Consider the following 19,918-nt stretch of genomic DNA (forward strand, 5'->3'; position numbering starts at 1 on the left):
AATGCACATTGGCTGAACCAGACTTGACCAAGGAAAATGCGTATCACCCAGAGATACTATACTCAAAACTAGATACAGGGAGTGAGCTCTCTCCTTTTATAGAAGGGGTAAATCTTAGCTGTATGGGATAGATACAGTTAGGGAAAAGCATATTTAAAAAGTATACATAGAAGGAAAGCCTAATTCTAGGGAATTTTTTTGTATTTACTTCTTCTTCTTAAGTTACCTCACAACACTTCCTCCTTCTTGTGGTAACATAACACTTTTCTCCTGTCCTTTTCCATCTGATGAAACTGTCAGTCACACAAACTCGATCCTCCACTACAAGTGTTACCGACCAGGGTTCTTGGCCTCCCTCCGCCCCATCAATAGAAATTGACTAGAGGCCAGACAAGAAATTCAGGCAAGGCTTTATTGGGGTCTCTGCTGCAGCAGGGGGGAGTGAGAACAAACAACAGGTTCCCTTGCTTGCTCGCTCAATGAGGTGGGGGCAAGCTTGTTCATTATATGGGGCGAGGGTAGGGGTGTGTCCAGGGGTCGGGCCAGAGGAGTAGCTTAGGTGTTTGGCCCATCCCTTAGGTGGTGTTGTGTGCAGGGGGCATGCGCAGTACCCTGCTTTTGCTCCAGGCTCTTCAAAAGTGGCAGTTGGGCTTTTTGGTCTCTTTGTATCTTTTGGGTCCAGACTTTGCCCCAAGCATGCAAGCAGTTATTTTTAGTCCCATACAGTTTCTTTGTATTTTGCTGCTTAAGGAGAGGTGTGCCCAGGTGCAAGCATTGCAGCACTGCAGCAAAGGGTCCCAGGTCCCAGCCTGTCTCATGAGGGGAGGCTGATAAGGCGTTGACATGATGAAATCAGGATCAATTAAAAGTCTGAGATGCACCAAGCATCATGTAACATGTTCCTGATAAGGACCATCTTTGCTACAACATGAAGAGAGAGGAAGAGCTCTGATTATAGCTTTGGATCATTTCTAGTTGGTTTTTTTTTTTTTTTCTAAGCATCATTTCCTCCTATTGTAGTACTATGTCCCCAAATATTGTTTGGAAAATCACTCTTCTACATTCTCAGCCACATGATTTGGGTGGGATTAACTCCAAATCCAGCTCCAGGGGTTGCCCTAATTGACTTAATTCAATCAGTACAACCCACCCCTTGGCCCCAGGGATTGGTTTAGAAATTGACAACTAACCGAGTCAGTACCAAGTCCTTCCAGGAAGAAACAGTGCTCTCACAGGCCCTCGCGCTCGCTCTCTCGCTCTCGCTCTCGCTCTTTTTAAGGCTACATTGTATTCCATTGTATGTATAGCATACCTTTTGTTTGTTTCTTTTTTATCTTCCACTTTTATTGAGATATAATTGACATACAGCAGTATGTAAGTTTAAGATGTACAACATAATGATCTGACTTACATACATCATGAAATTATTATCACAATAAGTTTTGTGAACATCCATAATCTCATAAAGTTACAAAATTAAAGAAATAGAAAAAATATTTTTAAAATATTTTATTTTCTTGTGATGAGAATTCTTAGGATTTGTTCTCTTAACAACTTTTATACATAACATACAGCAGTGTTAATTATATTTATCATGTTGTATATTACATCCCTAGTACTTATTTATCTTATAACTGGAAGTGTGTAGCTTTCGACTGCCTTCATCCAATTTCCCTTCCAACCTTCCCCTGTCTCTGGTAACCACACTTCTGATCTCTTTATCTATGAGTGTGTCTGTTTGTTTTTGAAGTATAATTGACCTACAACACTATGTTAGTTCATGTGACACAGCATAGTAATTCAATATTTCTATGCGTTTCAAAATGATCACCACATTAAGTCTAGTTACGATCTGTCTCAAAGAAAGATACTGTGTAGTTATTGGCTATATTCCCCACATGGTACATTTCATACCATTGACTCATTTATTTTGCAACTGGAAGTTTGTACCTCTTAATCTCCCTCACCTGTTTCTTTCTTCCTCCCACATCCCTCCCGTCTGGCAACGACCTGTTCTCTGTATCTATAACTCTGTTTCTGCTTTGCTATGTTTGTTCAGTTGTTTTCTTTTTTAGATTCCACATATAACTGAAATTATACAGTATTTGTCTTTCTCAGTCTGACTTATTTCTCTTAGCATAATACACTCTAGGTCCATCCATGTTGTAGCAAATGGCAATATTTCATCTTTTTGTGGCTGAGTAAAATTCCATTTTGTGTGTGTGTGTGTATATATTTATATATACCACATTTTCTTTATTCATATATTGATGTGCACTTAAGTTGCTTCCATATCCTGGCCATTGTCAATAATGCTGCAATGAAGATAGAGGTTAATATACCTTTACTAATTAGTGTTTTTGTTTTCCTTAGATAAATACCCAGGAGTGGAATTGCTGGATCATATGGTAGTTCTGTTTTTAATTTTTTGAGAAATCTCCATACTGTTTTCCAGAGTGGCTGAACTAATTTACATTCCCCCAACAGTGCACAAGGGTTCCATTTTCTCCACATCCTCACCAACACTTTTTATTTCTTCTCTCTTTTTTTTTAACATCTTCATTGGAGTATAATTGCTTTACAATGGTGTGTTAGTTTCTGCTTTATAACAAAGTGAATCAGCTACACATATACATATATCCCTGTATCTCTTCCCTCTTACGTCTCCCTCCCTCGACCCTCCCTATCCCACCCCTCTAGGTGGTCACAAAGCATTGAGCTGATCTCCCTGTGCTATGCGGCTGCTTCCCACTAGCTATCAGTTATACATTTGGTACTGTATATATGTCCATGCCACTCTCTCACTTTGTCCCAGCTTACACTTCCCCCTCCCCGTGTCCTCAAGTCCATTCTCTAGTAGGTCTGCATCTTTATTCCTGTCCGGCTCCTAGGATCTTCATAACCATTGTTTTTTTTTTTTTTTTTGTACATTCCATATATATGTGTTAGCATACGGTATTTGTTTTTCTCTTTCTGACTTACTCCAATCTGTATGACAGACTCTAGGTCCAGCCACCTCACTACAAATAACTCAATTTCGTTTCTTTTTATGGCTGGGTAATATTCCATTGTATATACGTGCCACATCTTCTTTATCCATTCATCTGTCGATGGACACTTAGGTTGCTTCCATGTCCTGGCTATTGCAAATAGAGCTGCAAAGAACATTGTGGTACATGACTCTTTTTGAATTATGGTTTTCTCAGGGTATATGCCCAGAAGTGGGATTGCTGGGTCGTATGGTAGCTCTATTTTTAGTTTTTTAAGGAGCCTCCATACTGTTCTCCATAGTGGCTGTATCAATTTACATTCCCACCAACAGTGCAAGAGGGTTCCCTTTTCTCCACATGCTCTCTAGCAGTTATTGTTTGTAGAGTTTTTCATGATGTCCATTCTGACCGGTGTGAAATGATACCTCATTGTAATTTTGATTTGCATTTCTCTAATGATTAGTGAGGTTGAGCATCCTTTCATGTGTTTGTTGGCAATCTGTATATCTTCTTTGGAGAAATGTCTAATTAGGTCTTCTGCCCATTTTTTGATTGGGTTGTTCCTTTTTTTGATATTGAGCTGCATGAACTGCTTTGTAAATTTTGGAGTTTAATCCTTTGTCAGTTGCTTCATTTGCAAATATTTTCTCCCATTCTGAGGGTTGTCTTTTCGTCTTGCTTATGGTTTCCTTTGCTGTGCAAAAGCTTTTAAGTTCATTAGGTCCCATTTGTTTATTTTTGTTTTTATTTCCATTTCTCTAGCAGGTGGGTCAAAAAGGATCTTGCTGTGATTTATGTCATAGCGTGTTCTGCCTATGTTTTCCTCTAAGAGTTTGATAGTGTCTGGCCTTACATTTAGGTCTTTAATCCATTTTGAGTTTATTTTTGTGTATGGTGTTAGGGAGTGTTCTAATTTAATTCTTTTCCATGTAGCTGTCCAGTTTTCCCAGCACCACTTACTGAAGAGGCTGTCTTTTCTCCATTGTATATTGTTGCCTCCTTTATCAAAAATAAGGTGACCATATGTGTGTGGGTTTATCTCTTCTCTTTCTGTCCAGTTCCACTGATCTATATTTCTGTTTTTGTGCCAGTAACATACTGTCTTGATTACTGTGGCTTTGTAATATAGTCTGAAGTCAGGGAGCCTGATTCCTCCAGCTCTGATTTTCTTTCTCAAGATTTCTTTGGCTATTCAGGGTCTTTTGTGTTTCCATACAAATTGTGACATTTTTTGTTCTAGTTCTGTGAAAAATGCCATTGGTAGTTTGATAGGGATTGCACTGAATCTGTAGATTGCTTTGGGTGGTATAGTCATTTTCACAATATTGATTCTTCAAATCCAAGAACATGGTATATCTCTCCATCTATTTGTATCATCTTTAATTTCTTTCATCAGTGTCTTATAGTTTTCTGCATACAGGTCTTTCGTCTCCTTAGGTAGGTTTATTCCTAGGTAATTTATTCTTTTTGTTGCAATGGTAAATGGGAGTGTTTCCTTAATTTCTCTTTCAGATTTTTCATCATTAGTGTATAGGAATGCAAGAGAGTTCTGTGTATTAATTTTGTGTCCTGCTACTTTACAAAATTCATTGATTAGCTCTAGTAGTTTTCTGGTAGCATCTTTAGGATTCTCCAGGTATAGTATTATGTCATCTGCAAACAGTGACAGTCTTAATTCTTCTTTTCCGAATTGGATTCCTTTTATTTCTTTTCCTTCTCAGATTGTTGTGGTTAAAACTTCCCAAACTGTGTTGAATAATAATGGTGAGAGTGGACAACCTTGTCTTGTTCCTGATCTTAGAGGAAATGGTTTCAGTTTTTCACCATTGAGAACGATGTTGGCTGTGGGTTTGTCATATATGGCCTTTATTATGTTGAGGTAAGCTCCCTCTATGCCTACTTTCTGGAGGGTTTTTATCATAAATGGGTGTTGAATTTTGTCAAAAGCTTTTTCTGCATCTATTGAGATGATCATATGGTTTTTCTCCTTCAATTTGTTAATATGGTGTATCACATTGATTGATTTGCGTATATTGAAAAATCCTTGCATTCTTGGGATAAACCGCACTTGATCAAGGTGTATGATCCTTTTAATGTGCTGCTATATTCTGTTTGCTAGTATTCTGTTGAGGATTTTTGCATCTATGTTCATCGGTGATATTGTCCTGTAGTTTTCTTTCTTTGTGACATCTTTGTCTGTTTTTGGTATCAGGGTGATGGTGGCCTCGTAGAATGAGTTTGGGAGTGTTCCTCTTTCTACTATATTTTGGAAGAGTTTGAGAAGGATAGGTGTTAGCACTTCTCTAAATGTTTGATAGAATTCACCTCTGAATCCATCTCGCCCTGGGCTTTTGTTTGTTGGGAGATTTTTAATGACAGTTACAATTTCAGTGCTTGTGATTGGTCTGTTTATATTTTCTATTTTTTCCTGGTTCAGTCTCGGAAGGTTGTGCATTTCTAAGAATTTGTCCATTTCTTTGAGGTTGTCCATTTTATTGGCATATTGTTGCTTGTAGTAATCTCTCATGATCCTTTGTATTTCTGCAGTGTCAGTTGTTACTTCCCCTTTTTCATTTCTAATTCTGTTGATTTGAGTCTTCCTCCTTTTTTTCTTGATGTGTCTGGCTAACGGTTTATCAATCATGTTTATCTTCTCAAAGAAACATCTTTCAGTTTTATTGATATTTGCTATTGTTTCCTTCATTTCTTTTTCATTTATTTCTGATCTGATCTTTGTGATTTTTTTCTTTCTGCCAATTTTGGGGGTTTTTTTGTTCTTCTTTCTCTAATTGCTTTAGGTGTCAGGTTAGTTGTTAATTTGAGATGTTTCTTGTTTCTTGAGGTAGGCTTGTATTGCTATAAACGTCCCTCTTAGAACTGCTTTTGCTGCATCCCATAGGTTTTGGGTTGACGTGTTTTCATTGTCATATTTTGCTACATATTTTTTGATTTCCACTTCGATTTCTCCAGTGATCTCTTAGTTATTTAGTAGTATATTGTTTAGCCTCCATGTGTTTGTATTTTTTACAGATTTTTTCCTGTAATTGATATCTAGTCTCATAGCGTTGTGGTCAGAAAAGATACTTGATGCGATTTCAATTTTCTTAAATTTACCAAGGCTTGATTTGTGACCCAAGATATGGTCTATCCTCGAGAATATTCCATGAACACTTGAGAAAAAGTGTATTCTGCTGTTTTTGGATGGAATATCCTATAAATATCAATTAAGTCCATCTTGTTTAATGTATCATTTAAACCTTGTGTTTATTTATTTATTTTCATTTTGGATGATGTGTCCATTGGGAAAAGTGGGGTGTTATAGTCTCCTACTATGATTGTGATACTGTTGATTTTCCCTTTTATGGCTGTTAGCATTTACCTATGTATTGAGGTGCTCCTATATTGGGTGCATAAATATTTACAATTGTTATATCTTCTTCTTGGATTGATCCCTTGATCAGTACGTAGTGTACTTGTCTCTTGTAATATCTTTATTTTAAACTCTAGTTTGTCTGATATGAGAATTGCTACTCCAGCTCTCTTTTGATTTCCATTTGCATGGAACATCTTTTTCCATCCCCTCACTTTCAGTCTGTATGTGTCCCTAAGTCTGAAGTGGGTCTCTTGTAGACAGCATATATATGGGTTTTGTTTCTGTATCCATTCAGCCAGTCTATGTCTTTTGGTTGGAGCATTTAATCCATTTACATTTAAGGTAGTTATCAATATGTATGTTCCTATTACCATTTTCTGAATTGTTTTGGGTTTGTTATTGTAGGTCTTTTCCTTCTCTTGTGTTTCCTGCCTAGAGAAGTTCCTTTAGCATTTGTTGTAAAGCTGGTTTGGTGGTGCTGAATTCTCTTAGCTTTTGCTTGTCTGTAAAGGTTTTGATTTCTCCGTCGAATCTGAATGAGACCCTTGCTGGGTAGAGTAATCTTGGTTGTAGTTTTTTCCCTTTCATCACTTTAAATATGTCCTGCCACTCCCTTCTGGCTTGCAGAGTTTCTGCTGAAAGATCAGCTGTTAACCTTATAGGGATTCCCTTGTATATTATTTGTTGTCTTTCCCTTGCTGCTTTTAATATTTTTTCTTTGTATTGAATTTTTGATAGTTTGATTAATATGTGTCTTGGCGTGTTTCTCCTTGGATTTATCCTGTATAGGACTCTCTGCGCTTCCTGGGCTTGACTATTTCCTTTCCCATATTAGGGAAGTTTTCAACTATAATCTCTTCAAATATTTTCTCAGTCCCTTCCTTTTTCTCTTCTTCTTCTGGGACCCCTATAATTCGAATGTTAAGTTTAATGTTGTCTCAGAGGTCTCTGAGAGTCTGCTCAATTCTTTTCATTCTTTTTTCTTTATTCTGCTCTGCGGTAGTTTTTTCCACTATTTTATCTTCCAGGTACTTATCCGTTCTCTTGCCTCAGTTATTCTGCTAGTGATTCCTTCTAGAGAATTTTTAATTTCATTTATTGTGTTGTTCATCATTGTTTGCTCTTTAGTTCTTCTAGTTCCTTCTTAAATGTTTCTTGTATTTTCTCCATTCTATTTCCAAGATTTTGGATCATCTTTTCTTTCATTACTCTGAATTCTTTTTCAGGTAGACTGCCTATTTCCTCTTCATTTGTTTGGTCTGGTGGGTTTTTACCTTGCTCCTTCATCTGCTGTGTGTTTCTCTGTCTTCTCATTTTGCTTAACTTAGTTTGTTTGGGGTCTCCTTTTCACAAGCTGCAGGTTCGTAGTTTCTGTTGTTTTTGGTATCTACCCCCAGAGGCTAAGGTTGGTTCATTGTGTTGCGTAGGCTTCCTCTTGGAGGGGACTGGTGCCTGTGTTCTGGTGGATGAGGCTGGATCTTGTCTTTCTGGTGGGCGGGGCTGCATCCAGTGCTGTGTTTTGGATTGTCTCTGACCTTATTATGATTTATTATGATTTTAGGCAGCCTGTCTGCTAATGGGTGGGGTTGTGTTCCTGTCTTGCTAGTTATTTGGCATAGGGTGTCCAGCACTCTAGCTTGCTGCTTGTTGAGTGGAGCTGGGTCTTAGCGTTGAGATGGAGATCTCTGGGAGATCTTTCACTGTTTGATATTACATGGACCTGGGAGGTCTCTGGTGGACCAATGTCCTGAACTCAGTTCTGCCACCTCAGAGGCACTGGCCTGACACCTGGCCAGAGAATCAAGACCCTGTCAGCCACACGGCTCAGAAGAAAAGGGCGAAAAAAAGAAAGAACAAAATATAGTAAAAGTGAAATAAAGTTATTAAAATAAAAAATTTTTTAAATTATTAAAAATTAAAAACAATTAAAAAGTAATAAAAAAAGAAAAAAAAAGAAGAATGAGAGAGTAACCAAACCAAAAAATAAATCCACCAATGATAGCAAGCACTAAAAACTATACAAAAAAAAAGGACAGACAGAACCCTAGGACAAATGGTAAAAGCAAAGCTATACAGACAAAATCACACAAAGAAGCATACACATACACACTCACAAAATGAGTAAAAAGAAAAAATATATATATATATTAAAAAAAAAAGAGAGCAACCAAATCAGTAAACGAATCTACCAATGATAATAAACTCTAAATGCTAAACTAAGATAAACATAAAACCAGAAACAAATTAGATGCAGAAAGCAAATCCCAAGTCTACAGTTGCTCCCAAAGTCCACTGCCTCAATTTTGGGATGATTCGTTGTCTATTCAGGTATTCCAAAAATGCAGGGTACATCAAGTTATTGTGGAGATTTAGTCGGCTGCTCCTGAGGCTGCTGGGAGAAATTTCCCTTTCTCTTCTTTGTTCACACAGCTCCTGGGGCTTAGCTTTGGATTGGCCCCACCTCTGCGTGTAGGTTGCCTGAGGGCGTCTGTTCTTCGCGCAGAGAGGATGGGGTTAAAGTAGCAGCTGACTAGGGGACTCTGGCTCACTCAGGCGGGGGTGGGGGAGGGGCACGGAATGTGGGGCGAGCCTGCAGTGGCAGAGGCCAGCGTGATGTTGCAACAGCCTGACGTGCGCCATGTGTTCTCCTGGGGAAGTTGTCTCTGGATCACGGGACCCTGGCAGTGGTGGGCTGCACAGGCTCCAGGTAGGGGAGGTGTGGATAGTGACCTGTGCTTGCACACAGTCTTCTTGGTGGCTGCAGCAGCAGCCTTAGCATCTCATTCCTGTCTCTGTTGTCCGCGCTGATAGCCTCAGCTGGCACCTATCTCTGGAGCTCATTTAGGCAGTGCTCTGAATCCCTTCTCCTTGCGCACCCCAAAACAATGGTCTCTTGCCTCTTAGGCAGTTCCAGACTTTTTCCTGGACTCCCTCCCAGCTAGCTGTGGCGCACTAGCCCCATTCAGGCTGTGTTCTTGCAGCCAACCCCAGTCCTCTCCCTGGGATCTGACCTCCGAAGCCTGAGCCTCAGCTCCCAGCCCCCACCCGTCCTGGCCAGTGGGTGAGCAGATAAGCCTCTCAGGCTGGTGACTGCTGGTCAGCACCGATCCTCTGTGCGGGAATCTCTCTGCTTTGCCTTCTGCACCCCTATTGCTGAGCTCTCCTCCATGGCTCTGAAGCTTCCCCACCACCACCCCCCGTCTCCGCCAGTGAAAGGGCTTCCTAGTGTGTGGAGACCTTTCCTCCTTCACAGCTCCCTCCCAGAGGTGCAGGTCCTGCCCCTATTCTTTTGTCTCTGTTTTTTCTTTTTTTTCTTTTGCCCTACACAGGTACATGGGGTGTTTCTTGCCTTTTGGGAAGTCTGAGGTCTTCTGCCAGCGTTCAGTAGGTGTTCTGTAGGCATTGTTCCACATGTAGATGTATTTCTGATGTATCTGTGAGGAGGAAGGTGATCTCTACGTCTTACTGCTCCGCCATCTTGAAGGTCTCCCACTGTCTCTCTTTTTAACAGTTAAGCACCTCCCTTCAATATTCTTCTTACTTTGACTGGCACAATATGCAGAAGAAAGATAGCTCATCACTTCTTTTCTATCCTAATTTAATTCATTTTAATTCTTCTCTACTTCTATAATCTGTGTTACACAATAGACACCATGATGTACATTTGATTTTGTTAATCAACAAGGCAGACTTTGAGCACCTGCCTTGTTCTGAATGATTAAAACCCTCAGTGATTTTTCTTCAATTATTATTCTCACTGAAAGAGACGCATGTGTTTTTATCCCATAGGTAGACAATAGCTTATTTGCAACATGGCATGATAGACCAAAGCAGGGAGCATTTAGGTTGAGTACCTGCATGCATAGCAATAGATGCTTCAGAAATAATTGAAACGTGTGTATTTAACTTACAGAACGTAAAATGAGAAATGAAGATAAAATACTGGATAGAAATATAGCATAAACCAATTAATTTCTATATTAAAATTAGTCTCATTTTCTGCAGCACCTCTGAGGAGAAAGAGATATCATAAACGCCAACTTTTTAAAGAGGTAACATTTATATTAGATACATGTTTGTTATCTCCAAATCATACAGACAAATGATAAGAATTTAAAAGGATTTTTAAGGCTAGAAATGGAGAAAAATTTGAACTCAAGAAACTCATGGACTGTACAGTGTTTTCATAATATTTGCTTTGCTTATTAACTAGCTGCTATACTCTATCTCTTGGCTCAAAGGATCATGAAAGCTTACAGAGAGCATACAACAAAATGATGATAAAATATAAGCACAAATAGAGAATCCAAATCAGTTAAAATATAAGTAAGACAGAAGCATCTGCAGGCTATAAATTTTCTGTGAGCATCCTAACAGCCAAATCAAAATGAAAACATGATCAGTAGCCACATATTTTAACAGAGGAAAAAACAAATATCCATAAGATGAAACAAAAAAAAATTCATAGAATTATAAATGAAATTTCACATGTACAGTTTCATAATGGGAATGATACAGTGAACAATGGCCACAATAACAGTTCTACAGCAAATGTAGTAGCAGGTTTTACCTCTCCACTCTTGAAGCAACCTCAGATTAAAGCCCAGTGAATAATATTAAAATACAAATTACTAAAGTCAGTTAAACAAAGAGTCAATGAAATATGGTCAAAGCATGTAGCCTTCAAATAGTCTGTAATGAGCCATGATAGAATTCAATATGTATATGAGTATGTGTTTGTGTGTATATGTATTTATTTAATACATCCAACTTTTACTTTGCAATTGTATATCATTTATCTATTTTGTACAAAAAATTATTATCAAAGAAACCATGCCCTGAACATACTTTCTTCTTTCATGGCTCCATGGTTTTGCTTATGCTGTCACCTTTAGCAATCTATTCCCTCTCCACAGTTGAAGCCATTCTTTAGAAATTAGGTCAGCTGCCACTTCCTCTTTGATCTTCCTCAGTAATCAGTCTCTTATTTCTCTGGGCTCCAAAATAACTTTTTTCCTCTTTTACACACATTCTTCACACTGTGTTGCAATTATTTCCATGTTGGTCTCTTATCAAAATATGAGTTTTTTAAGGCATACAAGTCGCCCTATGCAAGGTTGTTCCTTCAATACTTAAGACTAAGATTCAATGGATACTTTAAGAATGAATGAATTCTAGAAAAACAAATTACTTTTTGTTAAGGTAAGAAAGTGCTAGTCTGGAATCCAGTGCTTCAATGTGTCCTGATAATTCCCTCAAACTATTTATACTGTTTTTGACTTTGTTCATTTGTCTGAAAGGTGGATCTGTAGCTCTGATCAATCTCAAAGGAGTCCATGAGCCAGCCCCTTACAGGATAGGAAATATTGGGGTAAAAAGACAAACATTCTGAGAATGTTACATTTTTAGTCTTTTAAATGATCAGATTTTTATCATATTTTATAGGTACTCAAATGGAAAGAATTTCTCCCGGGTCTAATAAATATTAAATACATTTATTATCTAATTATTATTTGCATTTATTTGGGGGGAAAATAATTCTTTCTAGTGTTTCCTAGGGTCTGTTGACAATGTAGGTCATATTACAGCCAAACATATTCCAGTTGACCTCTGTTTACTGGTTGCAGAAGGAATGACTTATTGCCTAGGCTAAGAGACTCAACTGATAGCATTGTTGGGGCAATTATTAATTAATAGGAGATGCAAAAGATAATTGCTTCTAGAAATCACTATACTATGCTTAAATGACTTAGGACTTAATGGAGAAAAAGCTATGAAAATAAGGAGATAATTTAGATAGCTATGTTAATTGAAACATTTTTCTAGATTTCAAACTAGATATATAACTAACAATTCTTTCTATTTCTAATGCCAGTTCCCATTTATAAAGCTATTTTTTTTTTCTGAATTTAGGGCATGTAACACATGACTTTAGGCTAAAACCCATTAAGTGAATTTGAATTATATAATGTATTGTGCTTGTGAATAACTTGAGATAGCTTAAAACATATGATAGGGTTTTTTTAAAATAAATTTATTTATTTTATTTATTTATTTTTGGCTGCATTGGGTCTTTGTTGCTGCAAGCGGGCTTTCTCTAGTTGCAGCGAGCAGGGGCTACTCTTCATTGCGTTGTGTGGGCTTCTCATTGCGGTGGCTTCTCTTGTTGCAGAGCACAGGCTCTAGGTGGGAGGGCTTCAGTAGTTGTGGTGCACGGGCTCAGTTGTTGTGGCTTGCGGGCTCTAGAGCACAGGCTCAGTAGTTGTGGCGCACAGGCTTAGTTGCTCCTCAGCATGTGGGATCTTCCCAGACCAGGGATCGAACCCATGTCCCCTGCATTGGCAGGTAGATTCTCAACCACTGCACCACAAGGGAAGAAGCCCACATACGATAGTTTTATTCTAGAAATATAACTAGAGTAAATTAATCATAATCATAATCAACTTAATCTTATAAATCACATAACATGAAAAGTAAATAATTCATCATAGTTATACATCATTAATTTCTGGGAAAAAAGATATAGAGTTAAAATAGAAAAATAGGGGCTTCCCTGGTGGCGCAGTGGTTGAGAGTCTGCCTGCCAATGCAGGGGACACGGGTTCGAGCCCCGGTCTGGGAGGATCCCACATGCCGCGGAGCAACTGGGCCCGTGGGCCACAACTACTGAGCCTGCGCGTCTGGAGCCTGTGCTCGGCAACAAGAGAGGCCGCGATGGTGAGAGGCCCGCGCACCGCGATGAAGAGTGGCCCCCGCTTGCCACAACTGGAGAAAGCCCTCGCACAGAAATGAAGACCCAACACAGCCAATAAATAAATAAATTAAAAAAAAAAAAAAAAAAAAAAAAAAAAAGAAAAATAATTATTATTCAGATTAAGGGGGGCCGTAAGTATTAGGATAAGGTGAATGTTATTTTCTTATCATTGTAACTCTATCGAAAGGTTTGAGCAAAGAATGGACACTTTTTTATAAAATGGACTTTGGGAAGGTTTCTGTAGCTGTTTTATCTTGAATTTACTTGAATGGGGTTCGGGTATGACAACAGAAAGGCCAGATTAGTAAAAAGCTATTGCAGCAATAAGAGAGAAGATTAGTCTTGACTTAGGGGTATATCCGTGGAAATGGAAAGAAGAGGACACACATGAAAGACATTGAGGCAAGGATATCAGTCATTTTCATTAATATTTCCCTTTACTGCAGACTTTAATAATCAGCTAGAAGATACTTTCAATATGGCTTCTCAATGATCTCCATCCATTTAAGATTTTAATCAGGCAGTTACTGTCTGGTAATAAAATGATATTTAATGTTATAATGATGGGCCTTTCAAAGAGCTCTCATCAGTGATTGAGTTGATGCTCAGTAATGAGTTGATCTGTATTAATACACTGTGCTTAGTTTAATGAACTTAAATTTAATTTTTGCCAGAGGTGAGAGCCTTAAATCACGGCCATGGCATTGTGTCCTCACTAGAAAAGTTTTAAAATTTTCCATAAATGTACGTGGCAGAATTATTCTTCAGTGGGCACTTGGAGAATATTTCTGACCTTTTCTAAATGTTATACTTTCCTTGTTTAAGCACTATTTAAATTATCAGTTGTTCATCAAATACTTCATAAGACTTTACAATTAGAGCAGATAAAACATATTGTCTCCAAATCTCTAGGTTAATGAAGGATGACTTACTAAACAGAATATTAAAAAACTGAGATTAAAAATGTTTTCTCCATGTTCTTTAAATACAACAGTATTTTTTTCTGATAAAATTCAATGGAAAAGGAAATTAGATAACTCAGACAGTTAAGAGATATTTGGATTACACTCCTTCCCAGCTCTATCTATCTATCCATCTATTTATTGCTGGACAGGTATTTATATATTTGTTTGCAAGTTAATAATTTCAACAAGATACTGATTTTTATCCATTAAGTCATTCCTGATAGATGCCTCTCGAGCAACTAATAACAAGTAGGAGAGAGAACTATTTTAAAATTCCTACTATTTGTATGTATTTTCTTTATATAATAGGACATAACAAAAACTGCAGTAACATTCATGAAACTGTTCATAAGAGAAGGGAACAATTTACCTGCCATTCAAATTGTTTCATTTGACCATGTTCTCTTATTATCCAAACGAACATACAAGTTTTAGTTATAAATTTACTGTGAATATAAATTTAATATAATATTCTTTCTCTTAGTATTTCTCTCTTAGTATTTTCTCTGTTGCAATATTACCTCAATATGTGTACATTTTACTAGATGTGCAATATTCCATATTAAGTGTTTTCTTATTATACTTCATTCTACCCTGTTAGCATGTATAATAGTGAAAAAATGGCAATTGGATATCCTGCAGTAAACATACTTATTCAGAGAGATTATTTTTTTTCCTTTGGGGTATTTTAAAATACTCTTTCAGAATCCTTTTATTATAAAACAGTGGCATGATACTTAACATACCAGTCTAATTTGTTCGGTAGCATAGAGAATTTGGGGCCAAATCTTTTCCCCATTTAGCCAAAGCTCAAGATATATATTTTATAAGTTATTTTCTGAGTAATTTCAGAAATACTAGATTTTTCAAAGAAAAGAATGTCCCACTCAGACTTTTTAACAATTTTTAAGAGAACTGCTCTATCTTGATGTATGACTTCATGTTAACCAATCTTTTGGGTTAAATATTCTAGACCTATAGAGACCATTTCTACTGACCAAAGACTTAAACATAATCTATTTGTCCAAGAAAATGAAGCTTTTAATAAGGAACCTAAAATAAAAATGTGTTCTCATTTCTTTTGGCGCTTGAGGGGAAACTCTGTAGAACAGCTCAGAGATTTAACTATAAAAAATAGTTTCTGTGAAAAAGCAGCCACTACTTTTCATGAAGATAATGTGACATTTTAAAAGCAGCCCAATATATAGGCTACAGAAGAAAGGGTCCCCATGGAAAATCTATAATTGTCTTGTAAACTAAATATTTCCTAAATAATTCAGTTCTCCTCCTACTAATAAAAGTAGGAACTGCTTTAAAGTATAGGTCCATCTCATAAATTACTACAATATTAAAGAAGGCCTTTGTAGTCCACTGAACCAAGGATTATTTGGGGTTAAAGGAATTATAACTTTGTCAACCGAATTTACAGAGATGTGCAATCTACTGAAATATTTTGCTTTATTTGATTAGGCAGCTTCTCAAGATCACTCATACCCCAAAGAAGATGCTAGGCTCCAATAAATGATTTTGCCTTTCTACCATTGTAAATTTACTGAATAATGGTCAGTATTTTTCTTCACCTTATGGCTGAGAAATCCATCCACGTTCCAGGTATCTGCATATACTTTTCAAGTTAGATTTCTATTTTCAAAGCTATTACACATGAACCTTTAACAACCATTAAGACTACAGTTAGTGTTACCTCCCACGCTGCTGGCTAAGATTCAGCAGCTCACATTAGCCTTGGTAGCTTGGCCTGAGTGTCAAAGCTATTCCCTATTTAATTACAGAACTAAAACTTTACTGTAAAAGCTCATCTAAGGGGCTTCCCTGGTGGCACAGTGGTTAAGAATCCACCTGCCAATGCAGGGGACACGGGTTCGATCCCTGGCCTGGGAAGATCCCACATGCCGTGGAGCCCGCGAGCCAAAACGACTGAGCCCGCGTGCCACAACGACTGAGTCCGCGTGCCACAACTACTGAAGCCCAGGCGCCTAGAGCCCATGCTCTGCAACAAGAGAAGCCACGACAATGCGTTGCGCGCACTGCAACGAAGAGTAGCCCCCGCTCGCTGCAACTAGAGAAAGCCCACACACAGCAATGAAGACCCAACGCAGCCAAAAATAAATTTAAAAAACAAACAAATTAAAAAAATCATTTAAGGGAGCTAATCAAGCTAGGATACATATCAGTAATGAGCTTAAAACTCAGTGCTTCCTGAAATAAGTGGGAAATTTACACTGGTACACATCTGACATCATGTAGGACCTCTTTGACTTTAAATTGGGCAGGAGAGCCATCATTTCCACATTTCCCAGTCAGGAGCCAGCCTCCTACTACAAACTGAGTAGGTAGGCTATCATCCAGGTAGACACTGTTATTCACATCTGAAAAACTAACCCTGGACCTTCTTGCACTGCTAAGGAAGAAGTTAACTACATAAATCACAAATTTATTCCTCTGAAAATACCCTAACTATATAACTGTATAACTATAACCCATGGTGTGATGGGTAAGAATGAGGGAAAAGATGCTTCTAGGCTTGAATTTTTACTTTGAATTTTGAAGGAATCCTTGAGATAGACATGTTCTTATTTCTGCGTCAACAAGTCTACTGGCTCAGACTCTTAAACTATGGATTTTCTAGGTCAGTTCCTCATAAAAAAAGGGGAATGGAATCAGGTCTAATAGCAATGATAACAAAATAGAATCACCATCCTATAGTTTGGAAACCAAACTCTTACATTTCTTAAACTGAATTTTTTTCTCATCTGTCTTTTTTCTCCCTCTTTCCCTTCTAAAATTATTTTTCACAAAGTTTAAATGCCAGGGCCCTGTATTCTTAATACCTGGATACAAACTCCACTTTCACTGCCCTTTAGCTCTTTGACTTTGGTCAGTTGCATAAGCCCTCTGTACCTCAGTTTGCCTATCTTAACGATGGCCATAATAAGTATACTCACTTCACAGGACTGCTATGAGACTAAATGAGTTAATGTATACAAATAACTTAAAATAGTTTATATACTTGGGCATATAACAGTATCATACAACAAGCCCAATAAATGTTGCTGTTATTATTAAATACTTAGCATTTTTTCAGTAAAGTTCCATTTGTAGCTTTCCTTTTATTTAGCACTAGAAAGCATATTAAAATTTAACTCGTGGAAGATTTCTAAAATGGAAGAATTTCTAGTCCCTGGAATGCTGGTTATGGAGGTATTCTGGAAGAAATATTATAAAGAAAGGGTCTTCCCTGTTAAAGTACAAATCCTTTGAAGGGTTGAGTTGAGACAAATCCAGAAATAACATTTTTACTGCTAAAGAAGAAGTAACTAGTTAAATTACTAAATTCTTCCTCCCAGAATACCCTAACTGTATAGGTATCACATTAAACCTACTAGCAGAATTTCTGTACTTCAGGAGGGACATTAACTGTGTTACTTTTCAGATTGCTTTTTGACAGGACATTTTAACTGAACGGTGACAGGCCACAGAGATTCTTAACTGGTGTTCCTGGTCCTTTGTTGAACCACAGTCCTCTCAAAAGTAAATCACCAAATTTTTCTCAATGTGAAAAATACTGGAGAGGATAGGAGGATAATGAATTATGTGCATACGTGAACATGTGTGTGTGTGTGATGGAAATATCAGGCACTGAGCAGAACAGCATATAATTTGCTAGTAGTAAAAGGTGTGCAGGTGCTGAAACGGTAAGCCTGTTGCAAAAACCATGTTTTTTTTTTTTTAGAGCAGGCAAGAACACTGTCTTTTGGAGATAGATATATATATATATATATATATATATATATATATATATATATATATATATGGGCAGTTAACAGTTCCATTCAAATGCAGCATGGTGCTAAAAGGCCACAGAGCGAGTACTAAGTAAACGCAGATGCTTTTAAAGACAGTCCAAAACACATTTTACTGTAGTTGTTATCGCCTGGCAATTTTGCTGACTTGTTTAATGTTGCTTTCAGTCTTTTTTAAAAATTCCTACAAGTACACAGGGGAATGTTCCAGAGTTCAAAGAGTGCTGCAACACAAAAGGGTCAAAAATTCCTGCTATAGCAGGAATACACACACACACACACACACACACACACACACACACGTACACACATTAAACTTTAAGTCAGAAGACTTGTCTTCCTACTGTAAATAACCAATTTTGCATCGCCTGTCATGGCACTGGATCTCCCTAAGCTGAGGCGTGACAATCAGTAAGATAAGTCTGATAATACCTCCCAGATAGCAAGATCTTTGTGGAATAAAATAAATGAGACACTGCATGTAAAAGAGCTTTGTAGATAATAAACACATTTAAAAAGAAAAGATTTCCCAGAGATCTTAAAAGAGAACTCTTTGGGAGTGGGGCATAAAACAGACAGTTATATAGTTATAGAAGAATAAGGAGAGATGTACAGACTGTAGGGCTTGAATTGTAAAGGGCAGGTAGCAGGAGCCTACTCAAATGGCATGTTCCGAGCTAACAGGGACCAGTCTTGGAAACCAAGTAGAAGGAGTTATATGTGTCTCAGTTTTGTCAAAAGCTGACTGCCAACTGCTCCATCCCATGGGCTATTGCAACTTCAGGGGAAATGTTGTATTTGCTTTAAGTTCTATGGCTCCACGTCCCCTCTGGAGAGGTATAAGCAATTACATCAAAAACCAGATGCTTGGCCAACCTCCTACTTATAACAAAATTTCCTAAAACTTAATTAATTGGAATACTTGACCAGAATAGGTAACAGATGGATTATTTACGTGAATGTTTGAAGAATTTATGGTATAGATCAACTCCAGCTGTTTTTTTTTATCAATGCTTATTCTATTCCTAAGGGTATCCACAGAGTATATGCAAAAATCCTGAGGCAAAAAGTTATGTTGTTTCATTTTAGCTTCCAGAATGGAAATGTTAGCACTTTTATAATCTTTAGAATATATGAGAGTAGAAATCTGTAACCCACAGAAGAAAAATAATAAAAAGCACTGATAAGAAGCTTTTAATTTTTGTTTCCAGTCCCTTTCACTTTGTTATTCTTGACCACCCCCACTAGAGATGAAAAAAAGGTGGTAATATTTAGAATTGTGACATTTTTGTGAATGATATATTGTGCAGTTAAGTATTCTTTATCACAAAATAATCTTTATATCTCAAAATATATTATTATTTCAGTAGAGTCTTTCAGGCTGATATAAAAGAACACTAGGCAGTAAGTCAAATCCACAAGAAGAAATAAAGAGCACCAGTAAAGGCAACTACGGGGATAAATATTAAAACATTATAAATATATTTATTTATAAATCTTCTCTTCTCTGACTTGATTTAAAAGAAAACTGCATAAACAAATGTTCATAAAACTGCTCATGGGTTTATAAAATATAAAGCTGTAATTGATATGACAATAATAGCACAAAGTAGGGAGAATGAAGCTATGTTGGAGCAAAGTTTCTGTACTGAAAAAGATGATATTGGGACTTCCCTGGCCATCCAGTGGTTAAGACTTCACCTTCCAATGCAGGGGGTGCGAGTTCATTCCCTGGTCGGGGAGCTAAGATCCCACATGCCTCGTGGCCAAAAAACCAAAACATAAAACAGAAGCAGTATTGTAACAAATTCAATAAAGACTTTAAAAATATTCCACATGAAAAAAAAAATTAACCTGAACTAGATTGTTTGAAGATGTTAATTGCAATCCCCAGGGCAACCAGTATGAAAATAACTCAAAAATATATAAAAGAAAAAATAAGAGAATTAAAATGTTGCACAAAAAATATGTTTTTAGCAAAAGGAAGGAATTGAGAATAGAGAAAAAAAGATATA

The sequence above is a fragment of the Eubalaena glacialis genome, chromosome 9 (assembly GCF_028564815.1).
Source record: "Eubalaena glacialis isolate mEubGla1 chromosome 9, mEubGla1.1.hap2.+ XY, whole genome shotgun sequence".
In the NCBI taxonomy this organism is placed as follows: Eukaryota; Metazoa; Chordata; class Mammalia; order Artiodactyla; family Balaenidae; genus Eubalaena; species Eubalaena glacialis.